At 44.1% G+C, this 24,116-nt stretch overlaps 2 long non-coding RNA genes across 3 annotated transcripts in view; one reads left to right on the top strand and one right to left on the bottom strand.

Moving 5' to 3' along the window:
- LOC309616169 overlaps positions 1-23,643 on the bottom strand; it is a 76,930-nt gene extending 53,287 nt beyond the window's left edge. The window contains exons 1-2 of one of the 2 annotated variants that reach the window (XR_014237326.1): positions 23,562-23,643; positions 9,848-9,922 (exon numbers count right to left, since the gene is read on the bottom strand). This is a non-coding gene — a long non-coding RNA (uncharacterized lncRNA). Of the gene's footprint in view, positions 1-9,847; positions 9,923-13,696; positions 13,795-23,561 lie in introns of those variants that run through there. The other variant, XR_014237327.1, reaches the window with a different exon arrangement.
- LOC309616178 lies at positions 14,020-17,113 on the top strand. The gene is made up of 2 exons (XR_014237336.1): positions 14,020-14,105; positions 16,002-17,113. It is a non-coding gene; the product is annotated as an uncharacterized lncRNA (long non-coding RNA).
- Positions 23,644-24,116: the final 473 nt, after the last annotated feature.

Raw genomic sequence — 24,116 nt, 5'->3', positions numbered from 1 at the left:
GGTGAAAGTGCAGAGTCCTAACCACTGGACTTCCAGGGAATTCCCTCCATACCTTAACATTTGGAAGTGAGCCACAAGTCCAGCCTACACTCCAGGGAAGGGAAAGTAATTGGAATCAATTCAAATTGTTCTGTAAGGAAGATCAAACTCCTTTCCCCCCAACTATTTATGCATTCAATGATTCATTCACATTATCATAGACTCGTGGATATTTAGTTTCTTGGGTTATATAATCCAGTACTAGTATTATCTACGTATTTGCTCAAATTGTTCCAGCTTTGCTTATTGGGGGCAATTTCAGGTTGGCTTCTGTACCCATTTGCAAACCCCATATTTTTTAAAATCAGAGAATGGTATTTAAAAGCCAGTATCTGGAGGAGTAATGTCAGTAAAATGGCAGCTCTAAGCTCTTGTCTCCCCACAGACACATCAAAAAACAGAAAATATCAGAACCAATTTTATCAGAACTCTCCAGAACAATCAACAATGTACAGCAACCAAGCCAATGCTGAATCAAGAAAAAAATGAATCTTCAAAATTGTAGAAAAGTTTTGTGGTTATTTTATTTGCCCTTATTCCACCTCTCTCCCCAGCCAAGCAGCAGTTTTAAAGCAGTAGCAACCTGCATTCCCTGAAAGGAACGCTGCTGCCTGGATCAGGAAGGAACTGAGTAGATCTTTTTTTCAAATTACTGTATATCTGTTCAGATCTGTCTGGGGGCTACCTATAAAACTAATAAAAGTTCCTCATCTCTGTTTCATCTAACTTGGAAGCCAGCACAGGACAACAGAGCAGAAAAGTAACAGGCATTCCTCAGAAACACTACAAGGCCTATTAACTACCCTCAGATGCCTGGGGCAAAAGTATTACCTTCAAAACATTCAATAGATTGCTTAAGGCCAGAGAGCAAAACTTCAGAGCAAAATCTGGGAAGAGTTTCTCTGGGAAATCACGCATTCAAAAGCACTCACATAGACAGGGAAGTTAGGTTATGCACAGGCCCAGGACAAGGCACATGCTCAGAAGAGACCTGAGAGGATCCTAAGTTCTCACCTGGGAAAGATCCAGTGCAAGCACAGTCTATGTGGACCTGGTCAACTCAGAGTGAGCTGTATTTGGGCCAGGATTCTATTAATTACCTGGATCTCATATGATCCCAATCAAACTTGTTTCTCCGCAAAGCAATGTGAACTCAGACCTGTGCCGAACCGCGATGGAAATGCTCAGTTAGACTCCTTGTCCCAGTATATAGTTACCAAAGGTCCATAGTTCCATTGGAGGACCAGGAAAATGTTTACTGCATGGTGTTATAGCGTCTTCTCTTCTGTGGACCAATCCTCTCCAGCATTTAGTGCGTTCCCAGTAAAGACAGTGGCTCAGGACTGGGGAAGTGTTCAGTTGGACAGCTTCCCTGAGCCTCCTATCCCTCTTTTACTTCATTTGATTGTACAGATTGAGAACTACCATGATGGCTGCCCATCTATTCTGCTTGAGGGGGACTCTTTTCTATTACTTATCTTGATTACTTGCAGCCATTCAGGCCCCTTTGTCTTCCATTCCCACCTTGTAACTCACGAAGATAATTGTGTCACCAGGCTTTTGACGGTTAAGTCCTATACTTAGTACCTATATTCTTGGTTACCTACCATTTCCAATGCTATTAGCGATCTCAGATCTGAATGGTATTTCCTATCTTCAGTACTGAGCTTCAAGGGAAGCCACCAAAGAACTTTCTATAATTCTGATGCCTTTCTCCCCAGTGCATTACTTATTGATGATATAAATGGTTATCTCATGGGCCCTCTTAAAGAACTGAGTTGTCTGATAGTTTTTCTGGTCTTAAAATAGTTTATCCACTCCAACACGCCTACTTCTGTGGGTCTATGTTACCTACTTTTTCTGTCTGCTATGGCATTTCTGGTTTTTCTCCATCAAGTACTTTAGTTATTACACATTGCTAGGAGCCATCCTAGAGACAGGTTGACACCACCTAAAACAGTTCCTGCCTTGGTGTTAAATCCTGTATCCTTGGTGCTACGATCCAAATGGAATCTTCAATACCACCTGGAGAGCAACCTCAGAGTCTGGTTCCACGTCCACTCCATGGCTCTTGCCAGTACATGACATCTATGTACTGTCATTATACTGAGATATTGTCTCTATTTTCCTAGTAGGCTCGACGTGTCCCTCACTGGGATACATTATGACCTTTTCATAGGTATTGACTTAGTGGGAAGCCCTTGGAAGGCTCTGAGTTAGGAAAATATTTGGTAGAATGTGACAAAGAGTGCAGCACCAGGGAGAAATGGCTGATTCCAGGACGGAAGCAGGGACAATGCAAAATGATCCCAGGGCATCATCTTGTGCCACAAATCAAGGATGTACAGATTTTTCCAGCTTTATGTACAGATTTTTCCAGATTTATTGAGGTATAATTGATAAAACTGTATATATTTAAAGTAGTTAACATGATGGTTTGATATATGTATATGTTGTGAAATGATGACCACAGTCAAGCTAAATTAATACATCTATCATCTCATATAGTTGTATTTTCTTTAAAAAATTATTTCAGTGCTATGAGAACCCTTAATATACTCTCTTAGCAAGTTTCAAGTATACAGTACAGTATCATTAACTATGGCACCATGCTGTACCCTCAATCCCCAGAACTTATTTATCTTATAACTGAAAGTCTGTAACCCTTGAACCCACCTCTCCTCCATTTTCTCCACCCCTTGGTGACCATGGCCAAGAAGAAAGCACAATTTTTAAATAAATACGTAAGAGTTACAGATATCCCAAAAGGAAACAGGAGTTGATCTCAAAGAGATCTCAATGGCTAAAGCTGGAATAATTTGCCCAAAATATATAGTGATAGTATAGGATTATGCCCAAAAAGAACAAAATAAATATCAATAACTATATGGATATAAATTAAAGATTGAATAAAGAAATAAATGAGGAAAAGAGGCAAATCCTTCCTACAAAAGATTTCCAAATAACATACGTAGATACCCCTAGAGCAGTGGTCCACAACTTTTTGGCACCAGGGCCCGGTTTTGTGGGAGACAATTTTTCCACAATGAGGAGGGTGGGGGAATAGATCAGGTGGTAATGCAAGTGATGGTTCAGGTGGTAATGCGAGCGATGGGGAGCAGCAGGTGAAGCTTCGCTCCCTTGCCCGCCGCTCACCTCCTGCTGTTACAGGTCCGCAGCCTGGAGGTTGGGGACCACTGCCCTAGAGGACGTCACTTCCTTCTTTGAGTGCAGACTGGACTTAATGACTCACTCACTTCCAAAGAATAAAGTATGGAAAGGTAAAATTAGCAACTTTACAGTGGAGAAACCTGACAGACACCTTCAACCAAGTGATCAAGGTGAATATCACCCGTGATGATTCATACTGACATCATGTATCACCTGATATGATACAATGAGAAGGGGAATACACCTCTATGGTATTCTTCTTGAAAACACATAACCCAAATCTAAACAAGAGAAAACACCAGACAGACAACAATGAGGGACATTCTATAAAATACCTGAGTAGTACTCTTCAAAACTCTCACGGTCATGAAAAACTAGGAAAGGTTGAAAACTGCCACATATTGTAGAAGACTAATGGCACTTAAGGAGTCAATGTCATCTGTTATCCAGAATTTGACCAAGGAAGTGAAAAAGGATATGGGTGGCAAGACTGATTAAACATGAATAAAGTTTATAGTTTAGCTCATAATATTGTACCAATGTTAATTTCATAGTTTTAACAAATGTACAATGGTTGCATACCATGCATTTTATGTACTTTCCTTGCGGAAACCGGATGAAAGGTATACAGGAACTCTCCATACTAAATTTCCAAAATTAAAGTTCATTTAACAATTTAAAATATAAAAACAAAATTGTGAAAAGGCCCTTCCTAAGAATAAACAAAATAAAGTAAAGGAGTCTAGGGCAGGTGGAGTTGGTGACTTGTATTAAGTAACCTAAGAAGAATGATTCCAATTGATTTGTGAACCCATCAACAGCCTGTATTTCTCTCACAGGTATGCCCAAAAGACGAAAATAAAATACAGTTGACTATTTATCTCCTAAGGAGCTTGAGAGCCCTGCAGAAACTCTGTGGAGTGTCTCAGCCAAGAACGCCAAAGGGCCACTTTAGAACAGTGGCCTAGGCTAGGTATATGTCGTCCACAGCATCTACGTGTAGATATCTTTGTGTTTAACCTATTCTGAATTTGTTGAACTTCTTAAACGCACATATTAATACTTTTCCTCAAATTTGAGCTTTCAGCCATTAAATGTCTCTTTTTGACCCCTCCCTTCCTTCCTCCCTCCCTCCCTTCCTCCCTTCCTTCCTTCCTTCCCTCCTCGCTCCCTACCTTCCTCCTTTCCTTCTTCCTTCCTTCTCTCTCTGGGATAGCAGTGCATGTTTAATGTAATATGTTTAATGGTTTCCCAACGGTCTCTTAAGATTCTCTTATTTTTCTTTGAATACATTCTTTTATGTCCATCAATTGGACAATCTGTATTGATCTATCTTCAGTTTTGCGGATTTTTCCTTCTGCTAGCTCATATCTGCCGTTGAACCTCTCCAGTGAATTACCCATACCAGTTATTGTACTTATTTAACTCCAGATATTCCTACTAGTTCATATGTATGATTTCAATGTACTTATTCATGTTATCAATTTTATGAGTTATGTAATTGTATTTTCTTTAATTCTTTAGTTTTTAAACCATATTTATAATACCTGTTTTGAAGTCCTTTTCTACTAAGTCCAACATCTTAGCCCCCTCAGAAAAGATTTCTATTGACAGATTTTCTTTTTCCTGTGTATAAGGCACACTTTCCTACTTCTTTGCATGCATTCTTGAAAAACTGGCATTTTAGATAGTATATTATACTAACTTTAAATTCTGTTGCTGCCTTGTGGGTGGTTGTAGATGATGGATTTTTATTTGTCTGTTTAGTGACTTCCCTGGACTAATTCTGTAGAGTCTGCTTCTCCCTCAGTGTGTGTGTGACTGCTGTCATCTTGTTGCCTGGAGCTTGAAATTCCATTCCTACATCCTCATTGCTTCCCTACAATAACAAGATGGCATTTTCCCCTATCCCAACTAGAGAGTATGGGGAGCTTTATGGAAATGATGGAGGAGAAAGGGATTCGCTAAATCTGTATTTGATGTCCTGGTAAACGCTTAAGAAACGTATGTATGAAAGTGGCTATAACCGACACAGAAGAAGCCTTGAGAAGTGAATTACAATATAGAAAACCAAACAGGTTTCAAAATTGGCCTCTGGGTAGCACACACGTGAGGGAGACAAGAGTCACGCTGCAAAGGCTTTGAAAGCTAAATTCATAGCTGAGCTACAGCCCATAAAAGCAGGCCAGAATATGCGTTCCAAACCAAAACAGATTGATCACTTACTAAAATGGAAGATTTTCAAAGGAACCATGTACAAACAAACAAACAAACAAACTCATAGAAAGAGAGATCAGGTTACCTGAGGCAATCGTTGGGGGAAGGGGAAATTGGAAGAAGGCTGCCAAAAGCACAAACTTCCAGTTATAAGATAAATAAGTACTGGGGATGTAATGTACGATATGAACAAATATAATTATCACTATCTTATACAGTGCTCATATATATGTTATATATTAAAGTTGTTACAAGAGTAAACCTTAAGAGTTCTAATCACAAGGAAAAAAAATCTTTTTCTATTTCTTTAATTTTGTCTACATAAAATGATGGATGTTCGCTAAAGTTATTGTGGTAATCATTTCATGATGTATATAAGTCAAATCATTATGCTGTACATCTTAAATTTATACAGTGCTGTATGTCAATTACATCTCAATACAACTGGAAGGGAAAAAAAGCAAATGCAACACTATAAAATAGATAAATAATAAAAGGAACCATGTCATATAATATTCAACAAGCCCAAGACACAGTCTAAAATAGCATAGTTGCATTCTCCCTTGTAGACCCATAGTTTGCCTTGCTGCTACTCCCAGCTAGAAATCTTCCCTAGTAATTCCTGCTGCATATATTCAGTTTTAATTTCTTGTGATTCAGAAAGTCTCATGGGAACAGAGGTCATAGCCCGGAGCCACCTCAGTGTGTGTAGATATCCACAGACAAGAACACGTTGTGGTTTACAAATAGTCTGTTCCAGAGACTCAGGGCACCCTGAGGCAGGTATAGAATGGACATGGCTGGTCAGTCCTGGGAGGCTCATGAAGAATAATGTGCAGGGAGTGGGACCTTTTGTCCTGGGAAGATGGGTTGGGTACACTTTTCAGGAACGCATACCAAGGGTTAGGGAGTCTGGACAATGGTCAACTTAGCCTAGATGAGGAACCAAGGTAAGCGCCTCCTGAGAAGTTCAACTTCTCCTGCAGTGTCCACTTCTGGATGTAAATACAGTTATCCTCCTTAGAAGTTATACAAATGAACTCAAATACTCTCTCAGTTGCCTTGATCATCTGTAATGAAAAATAGGAGTGTGGCAAGGGCCTGAAGAGTATGGAAGTGCTTTAGTCAGCTTAAGCGGCTATAATAAAATAGCATAGACTGGGTGGCTTAAACAACAGACATTTATTTCTCACAGTTCTGCAGCCTGGGAAGTCTAAAACCAAGGTGATGACAGATTTGGTTTCTGGTGAGGGCCCACTTTCTGGTTTGCAGATCACTGCCTTCTTACTGTATTCTTACATGGTGGAGAGCGAGCAAGCTCTCTGGTCTCTTCTTATAATGCCACTAATTCCATGATGAAGACCCATCCTCATGGCTGTCTAAATCTAATTACCTCCCAAAGGCCCTCTCTCCAAATACTATAACACTGGGGGTTAAGGCTTTAACATATGGATTTGGGTGGACATAATTCAATCCATAGCAGAATAATTCCCCCCCCCAATATGTCTGTGTATTAATCCCAAGAACCTGTGATTATGTTACCTTACATAGCAAAAGGGAGTTTGTTGGCGTGATTAAATTTAAGGACATTGAGTTGGGGAGATTATTCTGGATTACCTGGGTGGACCCGATTTAATTGTGTGAATATTGAAAAGTAGAGAACCTTTCCTAGGTCTCAGTCAGAAAAGTAAATGTGGCAACAGAAGAGTAGTCGGAGAAATGCAACACTGTCAGCTTTGGATATGAAGGCAGGAGACCATGACCCAAGGAATATAGGAAGATTGTAGAAGCTAGAAAAAGCAAGGAAACAGGTTCTCCTCTAGAACCTCCAGAAAAGAACACATCTCCAATGATCTTTTTTTTTTAAAATTAATTAATTAATTTGTTTGTTCGTTTTTTTGGCTGAGTTGGGTCTTTGTTGCTATGTGCAGGCTTTCTCTAGTTGTGGCGAGTGGGGGCTACTCTCGTTGTGGTGCGCAGGCTTCTCATTGTGGTGGCTTCTCTTGTTGTGGAGCACAGGCTCTAGGCACGCAGGCTTCAGTAGTTGTGGCACATGGGCTCAGCAGTTGTGACTCATGGGCTCTAGAGCATAGGCTCAGTAGTTGAGGCGCACGGGCTTAGTTGCTCCGTGGCATGTGGGATCTTCCCGGACCAGGGCTCGAACCCATGTCCCCTGCATTGGCAGGCGGATTCTTAACCACTGCACCACCAGGGAAGCCCCCCCAATGACATCCTGATTTTTAGCCTGGTGAGTGAGATCCATGTTGGGTTTCTAACCTATAGAACTGTAATAAGACACATTTGTATTGTTTTAAGCCACTAAAGTTGTGATAAGTTGCTAAAGCAGCAAGACGTGATTAATTCAAGGGAATCTGTGGGAATCCAGAGTCCTAATGTTTCAAGAGAATTTGTTGGGCTCTAGGAATTCACCCAACCCCATTCACCCAGAGCTGTTTTTAAAGACCTTGTATTTTGGTGGGGACATGGAGGTTGGAAAAGTTTGTTTGTTTAAATGTTGATTTCATGAAAAGGCATATTCCTGCTAATATGGCCAGGATGCTGGAATTTAACACAGGAGGCTGGCCAGGGTAAGAAAGGAGTTACAATTCAGGAATTCCCTGCTATGAAGAGACTAAAGAATTTATCCTTACACATATACCCAAACCTTTGGAGGAGAAAGTGTGCAGAGACCCTTTCCAGGCTCCCCTAACATGAATCGCTGGGCCTGTGCAATCTGGGAGATTTGATGGGGGTTGAAAATGAAGGACAATCTGTTTTCCTGTGGAGGCTGCAGTGACACTGAGGGGACTGGCCACAAATACCAGATAATTCTGGATTAAATCTGAATTCCCAGTTTGGTTTATGATACTCAGCATCTGTCATGTACTGATTAGTCATGTGCATACCTTAGTTTAAAAAGTATCTATTAAAATCCTTTGCTCATTTTTATTGGATTGTATTCTTCTTATTAAGAGTTCTTTCCATAAATTCTTTGTCTGAGAATTTGAGACATTTAAAAATTTTTAAATGTGCAGTGGGATCTCACTGTGGTTTTAAATTGCATTTCTCCAATCCTTAACGATGTTGATCATCTTGTATGTGCTTATTTACCAAATGCACACTTTCTTTGGTAAAATTTCTTTGTCAATTACCTATCTATCTATCTATCATATTCTCTCTCTCTCTCAGTCTGTGTTATTTGTTTTTATTTTCGTGGTGTATTTTGAAGTCCAAGTCATCTTTTTTTTTTTTTTGCATGATTGATGCTTTTGGAGACATAAGTGAAAAAAACGTTCCTAACCCAAGACTGAGAAAATTTTTCTTCTATGTTTTCTTCTAGAAATGTATAATTCTAACTTTTATGCTTAGGTGATTGACCTATTTTATATTAATTCATTGTATGGTGTTAATTTAGGATTGAGTATTTTTTTTTGTATGAATATTTACTGTTCCAACTCCATTTGTTGGCAAGACTATCATTTCCCCCACTGAATATCTTGTCATTTTTGTTGCACCGTAGAGGTGGGGGTTCCGGAGGATGAGTTCTCTAGTCTGGTCCATTGATCTATATGTGTAAACTTTCTCACTATCATATATATTTCTTTAATATAACCTAAGTATGTGATTAAAACTGCTAGTGTAGGTCTTCCCTCATTTTTTAAATGGTTTTAACTACTCTGAAATATTTGCATTTTCATGTAAATATTAAAATAATCTCATAAGTTTCCTCAAAAATGCACGTTACTATTTTCATTACTATTATATTAAAAAATGAAACTTCTGTGGAGTTTTCCAATCAATGATCATAGTATACATCCCAACGTATTTACATCTTCTTGGTTTCTTGCAGCAAAATTCTGTAGTTACCTGGATACAGGTCTTGCACATATTTTGCTAAAATTCCCACTAACTGTTTTGTGGTGTTGATGCTATTGTTTATCCTCTTGATTTTTAAAATTTCATTACTTTTTTATGTTAGACATTTTATTAAGTATGCAGTGGTATCTCTGTGATTTTAATTTGCAGTTCTCCAATGACTAATTAGTTCAGCCCTTTTTATATGCTTATTTACCATATGTAGAACTTCTTTTGTAAAGCAGTTGTTCAATTTTTTGCCAATTTTGTATCTGGTTATTCATATTCTTGTTGAAATTTGAGAGTTCTTTATGTATTCAAGATACAGTCCTTTATTAGCTATGTGATTTTCCCCTAATCTGTGGCTTGCCTTTTATTCTTTTAACAACATCTTTCAATTAGCATAATTTAAAGTTTAATGAAGTCCAGTGTTTCAAAAGGTTCTTTTTTCAGCTTTGATGATTGTGGTTCAGGGTGATTTGTGAGACTATGATCAAGATGAAAATCAGAACCACAGGTATCTCAAGACTCGAGTGTAGGAGGGTATGCCTCTCAGGTTACTTACTTGGCTCTTGGCAGAACTCAGTTTTTTGCCTTGAGACCCTCTTCACCTGCCTCATGTCATGGCAGCTGGCTTCCCCTAGAGCAAGAGAGATAAGGGAGATCAAAAGAGTTTGTCCCAGAAGGAAGATGCAGTCTTTATAACCTAGTCAGCAAATGGCATCCCATTACTCTGTAACATTCTATGCCTCAGAACTGTGTCATTAAATCGAGTGCACACTCAGATGGAAGGGTTTACACACAAGTATGAGCAACAAGAGGCAGGAATAATCGAAGGATATCTTAGAGGCTGTTTACTACACTTCACCCTCTGGCACCTAAAATTCACAACACTTCCACAGGCAAAATACTCTCATCCCCTCCCAAGGACTCCCAAATTCCCGTTAAAGTATAAGCTAAAAAATCCAGAATCTTATCATCTAGATCAGGTCCAGATATGGGTGAGACACCGCTGGTGTATTTCCTTTTGCAAATTACTAGAATCATCCCATTTCATGGAAGGGAACAGAGATCTCAAGTACTTATGTAGCCATACATTAGGCCCTGGGAAGTCCCTGGCTAGATCTCGTGGAAGGTCACACAAAGATCTGAGGCCAGTTATGAAGCTCCCAGGTCCTAGACTGGGCTAATTATATGCAACATTAATGGCTTCATCTTCAGCCTAAGAATGTCCAAGACCTGTCAGGCCCTCAGTGGAAGGAGATGCACAGGTCAATAATCAATGCTCGTGGCTCCCACCCCAATCTACAGGGCGGGCCATGCCCAAGCCATTACTAAGGCCAGTCCATGCCTCGTTATGGGACGGGGAGAGAAGCAGGCTTCCTCTTATCTAAGTCTTTGAGGCCTCAACCAGCTCATCTGGTCTGCACTACAGCTTGTTGACTTCCTAAAAGGTCTCAGGTCTCCTTGACCCCTGGAGACCCTATGTGCAGCAATCATAGGAGAGCACAAGTCAAGCAAGGAAATGTGCAGATTGAATCAAGGACTTAGTGAGAGGGCAATTACGGGTCAGAAAGCAGTCACCATGCCTTCATAAATTCTGGATACACACTGGTCTGTAACCAGACCATCAGCTCCTTCCCAGTCCTGGCAAGGCCCAGGGACAAGAAGGTGTTTGGCTAGAGGACACAGGCAGGTCAGGCTCTGGTGGCACTGTTCTCCTCCAGAGCTCTCCTCTTGGACTGTGACCCCAGGTCATAACCATTCTCCAAGATCTTCTCTGTAACAGCAGGAGATCACTCACTTCAGAATTAAGTCCATTTGATCAGGCACGCTCTGGACCTCTCCAAGTCCCCAGGGTATCGTGGAGGAGACAGGGTTTGGCAGGATGGGCCTTGACTAGCTCATCTAGCCTGCCATGATGACGCCTGAACTCCCAATGTGAGTGCTTCCTGCCTCGAGCCGTGTAGTCCCCCAAAGACCCTCTGAGAACAGGAGACCAGGAAGAGGGATATAGGGCCGCTGGCATTCAGAGGAAAACCAGACTGTAGATAGGAGGAGGTCACAGGCAGCACAGGAACCTCTCCCCATGCACCATGCCCTTTTCCACAGACCTGTCCTTTACCCCATGAGCCAGAGCCCTGTCCCTGCCTTGGACTGGGAGCCAGGTTTCCAGGCTCATCAGAGGAAAAGGGTCAAGCTGCCAATGGCATCCATGAGGCACGGCCCTACTCTTTAAACTACACCCACATCTCAAGACCATCTCCTGTGCGTGTCTAAGACCTTGTGGGATTTACCAGTCAAATGTAACACTCAACCCTCCAAACAGGCCAGATGTTCTCCCTGTCTCCCTATCCCAGATGACTCATGGCTTCCATGATCTTTAAGAGAGGTTCACAAGATGAAAGAAGTTTTCTTACCCCGAAAACACTCTGAATCTAGCACCCTCTCTAGCTTGAGGTTTTATACTCTCAGTGGGGTAAAGACGCAGAGTATACTTGAGATTGAGGAAAAAACAGTGCCAGGAGTGACTTTCAGGTGAGGAAGAATTCAAATAGCAAAGTACACGGAATGAAGACGCAGAGAGGAGATGACAATTTGGGTATACTTATTTATTCTATTATACTGTTGTGTGAACATCATAAGTGTACAAATCCGTGAACTGTTACAAAACAAAACAAGTGCCCACATGCAGATAAGAATTCATGTGCTTAGTGAGCTTTGAGGTCTTGGAGGAGGGGTGATGGGATTAGCAAGAAAGGTGTGTTTGGGATGACTGGTGAGCCTGGGAGTCTTAAGGTGTTTGGGAACACTGACAGGTTTGGGGAGATTTACGAGCTTAGAGATTAAGACAACTAACCAACTGGGTGAGGTGTAGTGAAATGCAGGAGGCTCTTATTTATGTAGTTTCATTGACAGTGAGCAAGCAGAGAGGGCATCAGGAGCCGGTCACCAACAAGTGGATTGAACTCAATGTTTTCATGCAAATGGGGCTTCTTCGTGGGACAGGAATTCAGGAAAGCATCAACCCAAATTTGTTTTGAGATCTATCTACAGCGTTCAAAGTACAGCAAAGTCAGTCCCCGTCTGCTCTTCATTACTGCAGTCTACCCCAATTCGAGAAGAGAAGTGAATCAAATATTTGAGAAGAGGAAACGGAGTCTTGGTGAAGCCACGGAGCAGAGAGATGGAGACAGGTTGAGAGTGAGGGGGAAGGGAACGGGGAGAAAAAACAGAGACCAGATCACACAGAGAACAGCAACGGAATCAGAAAGTAGGAAGAGAGGGCTCGGGGAACGTGGTAAAGGAGTTGGGAACAGGGACAGGCATTGGGGAGGAGGAAGGAGAGCAGGGTCAGTGAGTGCAGGCAGGGAAGGAGAAGAAAAAGCAGAGAACAAGGAACACGGAGAAGCAGTAGGGAACATGGAAGGAAAACAAGCTGCAGGGTCAGCTGCTCGTGATGCCGTTTCATCCCACCTGTTGTGTACCAGGAAACCTGGTTTTGCTCAAAACGCAGCACCATCCAGGAATCCGTATGGCAAATATTCTGACTCAGATAACCTGTTATACAGATAACTTTGAGGGAACACACGGTACAACATTAGAGCCAGAACAACGTGTCCAGATAGCTCCATAAAAGGACACGTTGTGGTTCACAGGGGTCAGTTCCAGAAGCTCAGAGGATGCTGATGCAGCTGAAGAATCCTCTAGGACTCCCCGTTCTGCAGCACAGTGTCCTGGAGACAACTCAGAGGGCAGAAGACCTTACGTGAGAGGTTCTGTGTGGCCAGGTCCGTGTCTGAGACCCAGCTACAGGGAATCGTGCAGGGCAAGGAGATTGGCCTGGGTCACGAAGCCCACATGAGGAAATCTCTGCTTGGGACACCAGCCTCATGGCTGTTCTCACGCAGAATCAATGACGTAGCTAATTAGAAGACAGCAAATGTCCTCACGAAGCTTTTGGTCATCTACGAGGAGAAAAAGAATGACATGGGACAGAAGAGTTTCTGTGGGATGAAGGGCCAGAGTCTTGTTCTTTCAACAGGACCTGTTGGAGGCCTGAGACCCACCTGGCTCCCTCAGCTACAGGAGACTGGGGTCGGGGGCGGGGTGGGGGGTGAAGGGTTCTGGGGCTACAAGTAGGAGGAAACATTGAAGGATATACCTGCCTAACGTTGAACTCATGAAGTGTGTATTATCAGTAACCTTGCTGACATCACCACCAACACTACTATGTCAATATAACGTGGATGACGCACAGACACTAGAGGCCTGTGACAAGTTTCCACAAGGCACAGCATCAAAGAGAATGGAGGCAGACGCCTAGGATGAAATCCAGGATGTTTTCTTCCTGACGTTTATCCCCCGGCTTTAGGTCAGGTGCCCCGGCTGTACGTCACGTGCCCACCCTTACCTCAGATTCCCGGCTTTATAGCTGGTGCCACAGCTTTATTTCACGTTCCCTCTTTATGTCTGGTCCTCGGGCTGAATATCATGTGCCCAGCTTTTGTAACATAACTGGAACTAAAGACAAGGGTCCCCAGACTTTACCTCAGTTTCCTTGCATTTACGTCACCTGACCCTGCTTTATGACACTTTACCCTACTCTACGTCCGTTGACAATGCTTTACGGCACTACCCAGGCTTTGTTTACATTAATTTCCCAGGCTTTACCGTCACCTTACCCTGTTTTACGTCACTTGACAATGCTTTACGGCACACCCCCGGCTTTACATCAGCTGACTTTGTTTTACCTCACCTGACCCTGCTCTATGGCGTTTCTCCTGCCGGGCGTGACCTCAGGTTTTCAGGCTTTTCGTCAGGTGATCTGGCTTTACCCGTCTTATCCTGGTTTAACTTTTCTAACCCTGCTTTTCGTCAAGAGCCTGGCTTTATGTCAAGAGCCTGGCTTTCTGTAACGTGCCCGGCCTTACATCAGGCCCTGTAATACGGAAGAACTAATCTGGTTTCGTATTACATCTTTCTTTTATTTTAACTTTTGTTTTCTATTTTTACTACAAGATAATCACTAAAGGAATGTTGCCTATAGCTTAAAATATACATAATGGCCTGTCTTCTCTGAGAGCCCTGCCGCAGCCCCACCCCCATGCCTGAATGTTAAACTAAAATACCTTTCTTCAGCTCACAGGAAACAATCCTGACCCAGCCCACCTGTGAATGGCTGCAGGCAACAAGAAATTAACACATCCCCTCCAGGAGTCTGGATGAAGCCAGGAGATGTTTGCAACAACTCATGGCCTTTTTATTTTACCTCCTCACCTCCCCCTTTATGTGTTCTCTAAAAGAAACTAGCATCCAGACCCTAGTAAGATGCTTCTCTAGGACACTGGTCCGCCATTTACTCGGACTCCCGGCATTCCAAACAAAGTGGTCATTCCATGCCCCAACACCTTCGCTCCCGGTTTATTGGCCTGTCACGCGTCAAGGAGAATGAGCTTGGACTCGATAACAAGCCTAGAACTAAGAAAGAGATGGTATTCTATTGTAATAGTGTGTGGCCACAATATATGTTAGGATCAGAAGAGCGATGGCCCCAGAATAACTCACTCAATTATTATATGATCCTGCAGTTAGAATTGTTTTGTGAAAGAGCAGGGAAAATGACAAGATGCTACACAGTGAAGCATTTAGACATTACATCAGGAGGAAAAGGAGTCAGAGGGCTAACGCTTTATGGTGCATGGGTCTGAAAGGAAACCCAAGGGAAAATCTGTTCTACAAGAGGGAGAGAGAGGAAATGGGAGCGGGGACGTGTTATTTCAAAACTTACCCCGGAACTCTAGCCAATCCGCTTCCCCCACCGGCAGAGCCAACTGTACCAGCAGCTGTGCCGACCATCCCCATGCGGCCAATATATTCACCCCTTTTACCGCCTCCTGTTTCCCCTACTTATGGGGATCAAGTAGAAGTTTCTATGTTAACCGCTGGGGCACGGAGACCTGGTTTGGTATCACCATTTAAAACCCAACAGGGCACTCAGTTTGGACCTGGAGCCACTTCCAGGGCTGGGAAATTTCCCTTGTGCTGAAATCCCATAGGAGGCTTTAATGCAAATGGCCAACCAGCTAGGTTTCTATGGATGCACAATCCATTCTCAACTTCATATTTGCTTAACTGGAAAGACCATAATAACCCTGCTTACCGAGAGGACCCCCTCTGCATGACTGAACTTTTTATTTCTGTCTTTGCCACTCACCGTCCCACTTGGGCGGACATTCACACTCTTATGAATAGGATGCTTACTGGGGATGAAAGGAGGTTGTTGACAAGGCTAGAGAGGAAGCACACCAGCTCCATCTAGCGGATCCAGGTGAAGCTCCAGAAGCAAATCTGGCAGTTCCTATTGCTGAGCCTAATTGGAATCCTAAAAATGGACGCATGCCACACCTAGAGCATTATATCCATAGAAAGTGTAGCGGGTCTTCAAAAGGGGGTACCTAGGCAAGGGAGCTTAAACAAAATTCAGGAGACAGAACAAAAACCCAATGAGAATCCATCAGAGTTTATAGAATTTATCAAGCTCATAGGCGCTCCAGGGATGCAGATCCTGAGGCCCCTGAGAATATAAGGATGGCAAATATGACCTTCATTGGGCAAAGCGCCCCAGATGTAAGAAGAAAAGTACAAAAGTTAGATGGTGCATTTGGAATGGACCCTTCTCAATTGGTAGGTGTTGCTTTTAACGTGTTCAACAACAGGGAATGACGACAGAAGAAAGAAGATGCAAAACAGAACACCACTTTCCTGGCAGCAGCACTGGATTCCCAGAAGGTGAGTAACCCAAAGAGAGGTAAGCCACCACTGGGGAAAGAACGATACGCTTACTGTAAGGAGGAAGGGCACTAGAAAAAAGATTGCCCTAGGCTAAAGCATAGGAACAAAAACCATACAAGGAAGCAGGGAGGCTCTCTTGTATGGTACAAAGAGAGGAACGCTCATGGTAAATGAAGAGGTCCAGGGGCTCCCTTGGACTTGATGCATCAAATTCCAATCTCCCCACAGGAGTCCCGGGCAACTTTGACAGTGCAGAACAAGTTGATTGACTTTGTAATAGATATGGGTGCAACATATTCTGTGGTAAACACCAAGGTGGCACAGAAAACATCTCAATCCATCCTGGCCATGGGAGTCTCTGGAGAAGGACAAAATCGTTCGTTCTTACAACCGCTAGAATGTCAACTAGGGGACCTCACCCTGAAACACATTTTCTTATATATGCCAGAGTGTCCAATCCCTCTTTTGGGACAGGACCTCCTTTGTAAATTAAAAGCTCAAGTAACATTTTTGACAGAATAGCTTCACATCAGGGACCCACCAGAGCACACTTTGAGCCTACAGATGGGGCTCATGGAAACCCCAGAAAAGGAGACAGAGCTCTTTTCCCCCTGAAGTCTACGAAAAGGTAAGGCCAGAAGTGTAGGCTGACAGCACCCCAGGGAAAGCCAAAAATGCATGACCAATATGAATCCCATTAAAAAGGAATGCTGGGGGGCTTCCCTGGTGGCGCAGTGGTTGAGAATCTGCCTGCTAATGCAGGGGACACGGGTTCGAGCCCTGGTCTGGGAGGATCCCACATGCCGCGGAGCAACTGGGCCCGTGAGCCACAACTGCTGAGCCTGCGCGTCTGGAGCCTGTGCCCCGCAACGGGAGGGGCCGCGTTAGTGAGAGGCCCGCGCACCGCGATGAAGAGTGGCCCCCGCTTGCCGCAACTAGAGAAAGCCCTCGCACGAAACGAAGACCTAACACAGCTAAAAATAAATAAATAAATAAATAAAAAGAGTAGCTATTAAATTAAAAAAAAAAAAAAAAAGGAATGCTGGGACACCTAATCTAAAACAATACCCTCTGAGTCAAGAGGCCCAAAAGGGAATTCAGCCAATTCTCGAAAAGTTTTTGAAAACAGGACTGATTAAACCTTGCAAGTCCCTGAACAACACCCCTATTCTCCCGGTCAAAGCCAAACTCAGCAGAGTATTGCTTTGTCCAAGACTTGAGGCCTATTAATGAAACAGTCCAAGATTTGCACCCTGTGGTACCTAATCCATACACTCTGCTCACAACTATTGCTGGAGAATACGGCTGGTTCTCGGTTTGGGACTTGAAAGATGCTTTTTTCTGCATTCCTATTGCAGAAGAATCACAGCGGCTATTTGCTTTTACATGGCAGGACCCAGAAACACAGGTAGTCCAACAGTATTGTTGGATTGTCCTGCCTCAAGGATTTAAGAATTCCCCTACTGTAAGCTGCTCTTTGAGGAAACCGCCCTCAGCAGGAAGCCCCTTTCCTTGTCACTTTAGCAAGGCTATATTGTAACTAACTTTTAAATCAAGCAGCCCCATGCTCTACTCATATCTGACCCAAGCACACCTTTCAAATCTTTTAATCAAACAATACCTTACCTAACTTTTTGGTTCTTTCCATAGATCAAAGCAGTAAAAATGAAGAATAAGTAATTAACAGATGACCAGATCTCTTCCCTAGCTTCCCCTTCAGTAACCTCTGGAACAAACTGTGTGACCAAACTGTGTGAACAAGATAATGTCTAGAGGAAGACCAGGAGGAGTCGACAAGCCTGCACACAGTGGGGGACGGCCATGACTCTGACCCCTATCTCAGTGATTAACTCAGATTACTTCTCTATTTCCCTTTCAAAACTTTGATGGCTGAGCAGAATCTTTGGAGGTGGTTTTGGGCTGAGTCCACCATCTCCCCAGATTGCTGGCATTCTGATTAAAGGCACCTTTTCTTTCTACCGACATTTGTGAGTATTGATTTTGTGAGCGGCGAGCAGCAGGACCTGATTCATTCGGCGACGCTACTTTGTTTGGGGAAATGTTGGCTAGGGACCTCAGAAACGTAATATTGGCCGAAAGACTTTAACTCCAATATGTGGACAATTTGCTCATAGCAAGTCCTACATACGATAAATGTCTATAAAATACCATCAGAACCCTGAACTATTTGGCCAATTGTGGATATAAGGTCTCCCAGAAAGAGGCCCAGATATGTAAGCAAGTCACCTATCTGGGCTTTTTCCTCTCCCAAGGACAGCGGGATCTTTTGCCTGATAGAAAACAGGCAATTGCAGGCTTGGGGATACCCAAGACCCACAGGCAACTGAAAGGGTTCCTGGGAATGGCAGGGTTCTGTCGGATTTGGATCTCACAGGAAAACCCCTCTATGAGGCTTTAAAGGGACATGATCTTGAGCCCCTTACTTGGACTGAAGAGTGCCAAACAGCCTTTGAAACAATAAAAACAAAGTTAGTCTCAGCCCCGACTTTGGGATTACAAGACTGAAAGAAACCTTTCAAATTGTATGTCCGTGAAAGACAAGGCATAAGTCTTAGGGTGTTAATTCAAGCTCTGGGGAATATCCCTCCACCCACTGCCTACTTCTCAAAATAACTAGAAGAGACTGTTAAGGGATGGCCACCTTGCCTTCAAGCTGTAGCCACTACATGTGACAGACTTCAGGAAGCTGAGAAGTTTACCCTGGGGCAACCCACCACTGTGTATGTCCCTCGCCATGTCCTTTCTTTACTGGAATAAAAAGGGGGCTATTGGCTGAGTTCTGGGAGAATGGGAAAGTACCAAGCCATTCTCTTAGACAATTAGACGAAAGACTTCAGGTCACTTCAGCCCTAAATCCAGCCACATTGCTCCCGATTGATGCTGCACAATCCAGCAAAACTGCCTACACTTCATTGAGCTAGTGTACTCTAGCAGACCAGACTTAACGGACCAACCCTCAGCTCAGCCAGATATGGAACTGTTCACCAATGGAAGCAGCTGCATGGGCCAAGGGAGCCGACACGCTGGGTATGTGGTGGTAAACCTTAAAAAGATTGTTGAAGCAAAAGCCCTGCCCCCCAGGGAGCTCAGCTCAGAAGGCGGAAATCATTGCACTGACAAGAGCCCTACTCCCACTGAAGGCAAGGGAGTAAATATATACACAGACTCTTGGCTATGTGTTCTCCGTGGTGCATGCTCACGGGGCAATCTGGAAGGAAAAGGGGCTCCTCACTTCGAACAATAAAGACATAAAACATTCTTCTGAAATCCCGTCACTATTGATAGAGACAGAGTAAAGGGACAAAGTAGGTAATTAAATAGTTAATCCCACTAGGGTATTGTAGGTAAAGAAAAAGGGGTGGGAGACCCCTGTAAGTTAATGATCACTCCAGAAAGCAGGTTTGCTTAACCACAAAACCAAGCAGGCTTGCTTAGCAATAAAACCATGGAACAGAAGCATGAGAAATGCCCCAAAACAATAAAACAATGGTGGCATGAGACCCATATCCTGCCCAGTGAGCTCAGTAAGTTAATGACCCCTAGGACATGCTCTCTGCACACATAAAAAACAATAATTTATGGAAAGGTGACATTTCAAAGTGAAAGACCCTCAGACCCATTGTACTGAGAGCTGAAATCATTTTTCCACGGTGCCATGACAGTCCTGGCTTGACCATGTAGGGACAACAAAACTCCCCTGCCCAACCTGGAGGATGACCTGATAATGGAACCGTGACGTCTACTCAAGAATGAGGAAGAAGGTGGTCTTCTCCCCCTCCCCACTTTTCCTCTGATTATAAAACTGTAGCCCACTAAGTTCTCAGGGTCCAGCACCCTCTCACCCACCCACTTGTAAGCCTCACAAGTGTCCTATTCTAATAAATCACTTCTTATCTCTTTGCCTCTCGCTTAATTCTTTCTGTGCTGAGACATAAAGAACCGGAGCTCCTTGGAGCCCCCCAAAATGCCACCTAGTGGTTTCACTGTTAGAAGCAGTCCATAAGCCCTCCCAGTTGGCCATAATGCACTGCCCAGGCCACCAAAAGGGTGAAACTCATATAATAGAGGGCAACTGGTTAGCTGACCAAGCTGCAAAGAAGGCAACAATCAAGCCATGAAAGGATCACTTCTCCCACGGACTGACTTGTCAAAATACCAGGCAGTGTTTTCAGAAAAGGACAAGGAGAGGGCCGAAGAGTGGGGTTTCACTCTTGACCACACATCACCTGGCTGGAAATGTAGTGCACAAGGAATTGTTTTGATTCTTGAGATACTCCTGGACACTGTGCTGTAGCACATTCATAACAGTACCCATCATGGGAGAGATGCCACCTTACGATGGATTCAAAAGTATATAATGGGGCCTAACCTACAAAAAACCATCCAGTGAGTCACTTAGAATTGCATGATTTGGGCTAAAAATAATCCAAAGGCTGCTGTCAGGCCTCCCCGGATGGGAACCCAACACAGAGGAACCTGCCCCACTGAGGACAGGCAAATAAACTTAACTCAAATGCCTTATGCTGTAGGAAATTTCAGATATCTGCTAGTGTTTGTGGACACTTTTTCAGGATGGGTGGAAGCATAACCCACCAGGACAGGAAAAGTCTCTGAAGTGGTTCAAGCCCTCCTTAAGGAAATTATCCCCGGGTTTGGACTGCCTAACACCCTTCAAAGTGATAACAGGATATGCTTTTGTCTCTAGCATAATCCAACAAATAGACGTCTAAAGCACAACAAATTAATGGGCAGTTACATTCATCCTGGGACCACAATCAACAGGAAAAAAATGAGAAAATAAATCATACATTAAAAAGAAGCATTGCTAAAGTAGGTCAAGAGAATAATTTAACTGGGGATGAGGCTCTGCCAACTGCCCTGCTATGGATCAGAGGCTCCCAGAAGCAGGCTTAAATTAAGCCCCTTTGAAATATTTTATGGTAGGCCATTACAGGTGTCTACCTGGACCAGGGAATCTGTAACGCTCTGAAAGACCTAGCTGTTGCTAATTAGGTTAAAACTTTGGGCACTATACTGACCTCTCTTCATGAGTTTGCCTCCAACAGGTCTGCCTATCCAACTGAAGTAGCCTTACATCCTTTCCGACCCAGAGTCTGAGTCTTCCTTAAAACCTGAAGAGAGCAAGGGCCTGAAGCTCAGCTGACTGCAAGGTGGACAGGACCACGTATGGTATTACTTACCATGCACTCATCTGTCAAGTTAGCTGGAGAAAAGCCACGGATTTATCACACTCGGATTAAAGCAGCACCACTGTCATCAGAAAATGGCCCAACTCCTGAAAGGCCTAGAGAGCAATGGGTTTGTGAACCCTTAGAAGACTTAAGTTTGCTCTTCAAAAAAGATAAATATTGAGATTGCAATTTCATTATAGCTGGAGAAGGGTGGGTCAACCTACTTGTTTAATCTTGTTCAACTGAACAACACAGCAATCTAGTGTAATTATGACACAGTTGGAAAGTCAAAATTAATAGATATGTATAGAAACTGGAACCAAAACCCCCAAGTCCAATTACAAATTAGACAACAGAAGGACTGAGGGATTTCATCGGGTTCAAATAATTGAGAATTGTCCTATCTACCAAAGATTCTAAGGACTATTCTTAGACTAGAATAGAATATTCTTATCAGCCCAAGGGTGATCAATTCCATTCTACAATCACCCACATCACCCCTATTTAGCAGGAAGTAGCCAGGGGGGGTCATTGCCCCTTTTCCCATAAGATTGTGGAATGGCCATTGACAGTGGGGAATTGTAATAGGGAATAACAAATCTGACTCCATATTAGATCTGTTTCTTTTACTTTAACCTTTGATTTCTGTTGCTTTTGTTACAAGTTAATCACTAAAAGGATGTTGCCTATAGCATGAAGCATACATAATGGCCCGTCTCAGGTAACCCTGCCCCCTCTGCCTGAATGTTAAACTAAAATACCTTTTTTCAGCTCACAGGGAAACATCCTGACCCAAGCCACCTGTGAATGACTGCAGGAAAGAAGAAATTAACATATCCCCTCCTTGAGTCTGGTGAAACCAGAAGATATTTGCAAAACGTATGGGCATTTTACTTTACCTCTTCACTTACTCCCTCTCTGTTCTATGAAAGAAACTAGCATCCAAGGCTTCCCTGGTGACGCAGTGGTTAAGAATCCGCCTGCCAATGCAGGGGACACGGGTTCAAGCCCTGGTCTGAGAAGATCCCACATGCCGTAGAGCAACTAAGCCCATGTGCCACAACTACTGAGCCTGCGCTTTAGAGCCCGCGAGCCACAACTACTGAGCCCGCACGCCTAGAGCCCATGCTCCGCCACAAGAGAAGCCACTGCAATGAGAAGCCCAAGCACTGCAAGGTAGAGTAGCCCCCGCTCGCCACAACTAGAGAAAGCCCGCCCGTGCGCAGCAACAAAGACCCAACTCAGCCAAAAATAAATAAATTTTTTTAAAAAAAGAAGAAACTAGCATCCAGACCCCTTGCAAGACGGTTCTCTAGGACCCTAGTCTGCCATCTTCTCAGACTCCCAGCTTTCCAAATAAAGTTGTTATTCCTTGCCCCAACACCTCCTCTCTTGATTTATTAGCCTGTCATGCGGCGAGGAGAACGAGCTTGGACTCGGTAACAATGAGAGTCAACTTCTCCTAAGATTCCTCAACGTAAATGGGACTCCTGTGGGCAGTGGAGCTCGGGGTTCCAACTAGGCTGGTCCTCAGGGGCTTTGCCTCATTGAGCTCCATTCGGCTGACCAAAGGGGAAAGAGTGGGAAGCCAGAGATCAAGCGAGAGCAAAGTGAGAGCGACACAGAGGAAAAGAGAGATAGGGAGATACTGGAGGAGAGAAAACTGAAGAACGACTAAGAAAGACAAAGACCTGGAGAAAAAGACATAAAAAGAGCTGAAGGCATAAGCAAGGAGGGCACACAGACACACGGAGACATAAACATCGGAAGAGAGACAGAGATGCAGACGCAAAGAGCCATCCAGACACAGAGAGAGAAAGAGGCTCAGAGACAAGGAGTCGCAGGCAGAGACATTCAGAGCGAAGAAGGAGAATCCAGAGCAGGCCTGTCCACATCTGCGCTCACCCTCACACTAAATTTGTCGGCTAGGACCGCCTGATGCAGCCTAGGAAAAGAAGATCGGATCATCAGGACCGCGCACTCCTCTAAGCTAGCTTAGACACCCTCCAGGGGGCGGATCCCAGCGGCGGGCATCTTGCCCTACCCTCGTCCAGCCAGTGGTGGCGCTCAGAGGCCGCAGGGGCATTTTCCTCAACCAACGAGGTCTCAGAAGGCTCCCAAAGCCTCGCCCACAAGCACCCCAGTTAGGCCTGGGCTCCTAATCTGCATGGCTCCGCCCACAGAGCCCTATCTTCGGAAGTGAGGTCAGCTCGGCCTTTTGCCGGTCTGGGCAGGCCCTGGTCAGCCTACACATTGCCTTCGCAAACTCACCCCTCTGCGCCATGAGCATGTCCACGGCTCGCGCTTGCCTTTTTCCAGAGGCCGCTAAGCCCTTCGCCTGCCTGAATACCCAGACACCCACGAATACTTCCTACATCTGAGAGGCCCGCCTCTCGCCTTAGAAGCTGAGTCCCATAGGCAGGCCAGCCTGCGCACGGCACTCCGATTGGAAGCGGCGACTTTCCATCAATCATTTTCTCTCTGTCAGACTCCACTCCACCCTCATGCCCCTGCCTTTCCTGGTGGACAAAGGAGGGTGAAGTTGCCTCAATTCTGGCGAGCACGTCTATACACCGAGCACGGGCATCTATCATGACCTAGGCTGCGAACCTCCTCCAGTGAAGAGAGGAATAGGCTCGAACCTTCGATTGGGTCCAGAGAGATGTCAGTCAAGGGATAGGCGGGTGCAATAGCAATTCGACGCACAGTATTGGTGGAGATACGAAGCAGACGGAATGGGGGCGGAACGGTCGGAGGGGATCGGCTTCGCTTGATTGGGCCATAAAGGAGGCAGTGCCGCCCTCCGTACTCCGGATTGGCTGAACG

Source organism: Balaenoptera borealis (assembly GCF_965194805.1).
Source record: "Balaenoptera borealis genome assembly, chromosome: 19".
Lineage (NCBI taxonomy): Eukaryota > Metazoa > Chordata > Mammalia > Artiodactyla > Balaenopteridae > Balaenoptera > Balaenoptera borealis.
This window is presented reverse-complemented; position numbering and strand designations above follow the sequence as displayed.